Source organism: Etheostoma spectabile, unplaced genomic scaffold, assembly GCF_008692095.1.
Source record: "Etheostoma spectabile isolate EspeVRDwgs_2016 unplaced genomic scaffold, UIUC_Espe_1.0 scaffold00569783, whole genome shotgun sequence".
Taxonomy (NCBI): domain Eukaryota; kingdom Metazoa; phylum Chordata; class Actinopteri; order Perciformes; family Percidae; genus Etheostoma; species Etheostoma spectabile.
The window spans coordinates 15,884-22,017 of NW_022605321.1; the positions used below are offsets into that span (position 1 = coordinate 15,884).

Genomic DNA, 6,134 nt, shown 5'->3' on the forward strand with positions numbered 1-6,134 from the left:
GGAGATTTCTTCTGTTGCAGTGCAGTGCAACAGAAGAAAAATCATAGATCTGATGAGTAAAATACAAACGCTAAACGGGCAAAACGTGGAGAAGATTGCTTTTCTGAAACTTGAGTTGCTGACCTCGAGCAATGCAATGTGATTATCAGCGGCCTGAGAACCAAACAACGGAACTATGCCAGGGTGGCCGCAGACGCTGGATACACCACTGCTAGGCTGAGGGAAGCTCTCGAGGAGGAGAAGGAGACGCTGGAACAACAGGTGATTTGCTTTTTGGACAGCAAAGGCATTTATGTTGATAGCAGGGACATTGAGGATTGTCATACTCTGCCGAGCAAAAACAAACGGCCACTCCATTGGTAATAATCCGGTTCACCAACAGAAAGAAAAAGTCCGCACTTCTCAGACAAGGAAGGAAATTAAAAGGCATCCAAGTTTACATCAACAAACACCTCACCAAGAAAAATGCTGATATTGCCAAGAAAGCACTCATACTCAGAAAACAAAACAAGATCCAGGCAACATGGGCAAGAAATTGTAAATATACATCAAACTTCACGGTTGACGCCTGAGGCAGCAAAAGAGATTGAAGTGATTCTCATCAGGGACATCACCGAGCTGGATAAGTTTGAAGAAGGAATGAATCAAGAGCAACATAGGCCTACATAAGGTAACTGCATACAAACTGAATGGGACGTCAAACACAATGATCATGGCAAACTTGGACAGAAACTTCTCTGTTACATATAATAAACTGAACTTTCAAACTTTCAAATACACAGAACATAAACCACAAGACATTGAAAACAACATTGACCAAGATAATAATTTCTACAGTCGTTCTCACTGCCATGTGAATATTACACAGTTAAACCTGTAAGCTTACTGTAAACTAGATGTGGAAAGTTGAAAGGTTGATCTTTTTTACCTGTGGTGTGGCTTAAAAGCCAGGTTCCACCGAGATTTGAACTCAGATCGCTGGATTCAAAGTCCAGAGTGCTAACCATTACACCATGAAACCTTTAAATCTTGCAAGGGTTTGTTAACTAAATGGACTAGTCCATACACACAATATATACATACTCTAACAGAACAATACAGAGGCCGTCAGAGATGGCAAAAGTACTCACTGCCCGTGCTCAAGTAGAAGAACAGATAATTGTGTTAACAAATACTCTGGTAAAAGTAGAAGTACTGATTTAACTTCTTTACTCAAGTAAAAGTACCAAAGTACAGGCTTAGCAATATACTTAAATATAAAAGTAAAAGTAGCCTTATGAATGACAAAGCTACCTGGACCAGACAGATGTTACTAGAGAGCACACTGAAAACTAGAGTGGACATGGAGAAAAGACTCTTTATTCTTTATTCTTTATATGCCATTGCCTACATTTTAAATGGCCGTCTGCCAATAGGCCTAAAACATATATAAACATATAGCCTATTTATATTGACAGAGACTGGGACTCCAGGTTAATAAGATTCTGACCGAGTAGCAAGATATGAATTCAAGTGTGATTTTGTGAGAAGTCTGTGTATGTTCCAATTTAATTAGATTACATTTTGTAATGGTAACTCCAGGGAAATTATTTGAAATTTAGTGAGGACTAGATTAGAACTGGATTTAAAGCTGATTCTGGTTTCCAACTTCGGCCCAGGTGTGTCTGTTAAACACAGACGGAGACAACTCTCTGTTACTGCTTTATTACAATCAATCATCAGTATAAACATGGGGGGGCAGCTCTGCTATGAATGTGTGTGTGGTAATAAAAGAAATAAACAACATTGTAAAGGCTACCATACACAATGTATAGGAATCTTACAGTGAGGAAAATAAGTATTTGAACACCCTGCTATTTTGCAAGTGCAGCTTAGGCATTATATGGTGTGTTGAGGTGCTACATGAACATTTCTGCAAACAGTCATAGCACTGCTTATTACGTTGTCGTGGCCGAGTGGTTAAGGCGATGGACTCGAAATCCATTGGGGTCTCCCCGCGCAGGTTTGAATCCTGCCGACAACGAGCAGTGTTTTTTAAGAGTGGTACCAAACCAATGACACATCAGAGTATACCAAACCGCAGATGTGCTTTCATAAACAATATTGTCTTATCTCATAGGTACTGGAAGCAACCAGTCTCCACCAATGTATTTCTTATCAATCTGTGTTACAAGATTTGCAGTGAACGTTGTATTGTCCAGCAGAAAGGCAACAGGTTTGTTACTTTTTGACTATGACTTATACCATAGCATTGCAAGCATTTTGCCAATGTTTGATTTCCAGCCACCGCAGTCACATTTACAGGTTTTAAAGCCATACACAACATATTTCAATTTCCTTGCAAGAGTCATCCCAAAAGCATTAATAAAGATAAATCTAAGTCTATCTCAGAAAAAAGTCAAAAGAATTTCAATATCTTCAGGGGATGTAGCTCAGTGGTAGAGCGCCTGCTTTACATGTATGAGGACCTGGCATCTCCAGCAGGTATTATGGTAGAGTCTTTAAAAGAGCTGCAGAAGATATTACCTCCTGTGGTAATCTGACTGGTAGACAGCACAACAAGCACTTTGAACGTACATATTTCACAGTTTCCATTTACAGTATTTATTACCTGTAGTGTAGTATATTTACTGTATTACACTCCAGTTTTTATGGGTGTTATAGCAGGAATAAAAGTGTATGAGCACTGTCTTCATTTATGGATGAAATAATCTCAACATGACAATAAGTTTTACTCTTCAGCAGGTGGAGAGACATTTCACTTCAGACACTTGCAACATCAGAGGCTTTGTTAAACATCAACAGACAGAAATATACTGCTGTGCACAGAAATAGCAGAGGATGGTCTTGATCCATCGACCTCTGGGTTATGGGCCCAGCACGCTTCCGCTGCGCCACTCTGCTCTGCTGATAACAATCAGGGTTTGAAAATAGTGATTGACATTTTGTGGGGAGATTTGGGAACCTGTGGCAACCAAGGTTCCAACAGCTTACGGGTTGTAAAGTTAAACATTTGGGAGACCTTGCAACTATCTTTTATTGAGCTCCCTGATTACTCACACATTGATATTCACATGTAACACTTGTGATTGGCTGGTGTTTTAAAAAAAAAAGGGCATTGTGAGCACAGATATAAACATCAGTAAGGAGTCTTCCAAGTTGCCTCTTATCATTTTAGTTTGGACACCCAGTGAGGCTTACAATGTAAAGAGAGGAGCCTGGTCGGGCTAGAACTCTCCTCTGCTGGATCGGGCTGTACTGCACCGCCTAATGAAAATATACACCCTTGACATATGGATAGTCCTAATATTAATATACAGGCTTATATTGCAATCTCGTCACCCTACATGTAGGTGTACCTATATTTAAATGAACACACTGTAGCAAAGTTTATGTAGTGTTTTTTAATTTTACCTGTGTTTTTTTCTGTGAGGGACAACTCTGTCCGGCTTACTTATGTTGCATGGAAGCTAGCGTTAGCTAACTAGCAGCCAGCCTGCTTCCAAACAAATACTTTTTAATTATCTCAACACTTTTTAACAGTCAAACTGAAACACTGGCGGTGAGCTCCAGGTCCTGCAGCTGCAGACGGACATGGATAGCTTCAGACCCGCTCACCACTAGTGTTGGTGGAATAGCAAGCTAGCGTTAGCAAACTAACCCCGCTTATAAATAAATACATTTTAATTATCCTAACACTTTAAACAGTCAAACTGAAACACTGGCAGTGAGCTCCAGGTCTTGCAGCCACGGACGGACATCAATGGGTATAATGCGTGCCTTTTAAATTACATTTTTTTAAGCGGGCTGGTTGGTTAGTTCGCTAACGCTAGCTTGCTATTCCCCCAACACTGGAGGTGGGCTCATGGGGGGTTGTGCCGCTGCTATCGGGTCTGGAGCTTTTCCATGTCGCTCGTCTCTTTTTCTTTTCTCTCACTTTTGTCTCCGTGTGCCGTGCGTGCCTGCTCGTGTGTGAGGCGCATGTCCGCGCTATTCTCCGACATGGACTCCAAATCACACCTGTACGACCTTTAGTACAAAACTAAAGTAACAAGCCAATTTTGTAAAATGTAGGGAGTAGAAGTACCGATATTGTGGTAAAATGTAAGGAGTAAAAGTAAAAAGTCGCCAAAAAAATAAAAAAGAGTAAAGTAAAAATATCCGAAAACCTACTTGAGTACAGTAATGAAGTGTTTGTACTTCGTTATTTTGTTAACGAAGTATTTGTACTTCGTTACTTCTTCCCATTTCTGATGACTGTAAAGATAAAATGTACATGGTTTCCAGAACTGTATCTTCTGATAGACATAAGGCCACTTGGGTTATCTTCAGGCTGCTCTATGGTCTTATGCAGAATGATAAACCCTAGAGTTGGCTCACTCCAGATTATTTAAGCAACAAACGTCCTGGGTGGACTTGAACCACCATCCTTACGTATACAGCCGACTGCGCTGACCTATTGCGCCACAGAGACTGCATATGTCTGATGTTTTTTTTTATTCTGATTCTGATGTAGAGATGGACAAACGACTCAAAAGCATAATACTTCTTGCCGTGACATAACAAGAAACAGTTAAAAAAAGAGGTCGGCGAGATAGAGTTCAGACCCTTTTTTCAGGACACCCAAACTTTGTCGCTCAATATGGCAGGAATTCTACGCATCCAGGCCAAGTGTTTTACCATTTCATCCACTACGGGCCCCTAAGGAACTTTACATGTGTTGACAATAAAGATGCTCACAAAACGCTGTACTTGCAATCGCGTTTCTCGTGCACATTCATGTCCTCTTAACCCTTGTATTGTCCTTTGTGTCACAGGGACATGGTTAGCTTATGTGACCTTTTGTACTAGCCAGCCGTTCTGCTTCGGGATCCCGAGACACCACTTTCATTCCATGTCAAATACCATCGTGGCCTCATCCTTTGGGTCTCAGAGACCCCGCTGTTTTATGTTCCATGCCATTATACGTATGTCCCACAACTGCCGTGGCGCCCCCATCCTCCGGGGTCCCGGGGACCCGAAGGACAACGCCATGGGTCCCAGGGACCCGAAGGACAGAGTCATGAGTCCCAGGGACCCAAAGGACAATGCCATGGGTCCCAGGGACCCGTAGGACAACGTCAAGGGTCCTTGTGACCCAAAAGGACAACGTCAAGGGTCCTGGGGACCCGAAAGGACAATGCCCTGGGTCCCTGGGACCCAAAGGATAACATCAAAGTGTCTTCGGGTCCCAGGGACCCGTGGAACCAGTAGGACGATGCCATGGGTCCCAGGGACCCAAAGGATAACATCAAAGTGTCTTCGGGTCCCAGGGACCCGTGGAACCAGTAGGACGATGCCATGGGTCCCAGGGACCCCCCATCCTCCGGGGTCCCGGGGACCCATCCTTGTTCGATGTCATCTTTCTCCTACCCTTGAGGCCTCAACCTCGCCATTCGGGTCCCTGGGACCCAGGGTTGTGTGTGTGTGTGTGTGTGTGTGTGTGTGTGTGGTGTGTGTGTGTGTGTGTGTGTTCGGGGCTCGTCCACACGGGCCAAGAGGCTACGGGCGAACACACTCGGCACAGTAGTAGGCCCGCGTGCAGCTTCCACAGATGTATCTCTTGCAGCCACCACAAACGATGTGTGATTTGCGGTCCTTTCTCTCCGGACAGAGCTGACACCCGCTTCCTTTTGCTTTGCACCCTCGTGTGTGTCGGTTCAGAATCCCCATGCTCCTCTAGGCCCCTTGTGACTGTGCCACCACCGCCGCTGTCGCCATCGCCACCACCACCACCACCACCAGCACAGGACCTGCTCGCCGTGACGACGGCTTTGACAAGCGCGGCTGACGCCTCTGTGCGAGGCAGACGCCTCCGTCTCTCGATGAGCGGATTCACAAGTGCCCTTCCCAACTGCTCGAGGAACGCCCTCCTCTTGTTGAGCTTGCCGCGCATCCACTCGGGCCTGAGCTCTCGCCACAGCACAAAGACGTTGTAGGCGGACACGTCGAGGATGTTGTGGAAGACAGCAAGGGGCCAGCGCGCTGTCTTCCTGCGGCAGCTGTACGTGCCCACAAGCTTGTCCAGGTTGTCCACCCCGCCCTTGGTGTGGTTGTAGTGGAGGATAATGTTGGGTTTGGCTTGCCTGCCGGCG

General features: G+C 44.6%; 2 non-coding genes across 2 annotated transcripts; one reads left to right on the forward strand and one right to left on the reverse strand.

The window, feature by feature from the left end:
- Window positions 1-949: 949 nt before the first annotated feature.
- Window positions 950-1,021, reverse strand: trnaq-uug (transfer RNA glutamine (anticodon UUG)). The gene has a single exon. It is a non-coding gene; the product is annotated as a tRNA-Gln (tRNA).
- A 920-nt stretch (window positions 1,022-1,941) lies between these two features.
- Window positions 1,942-2,023, forward strand: trnas-cga (transfer RNA serine (anticodon CGA)). Its single transcript has one exon. It is a non-coding gene; the product is annotated as a tRNA-Ser (tRNA).
- Window positions 2,024-6,134: the final 4,111 nt, after the last annotated feature.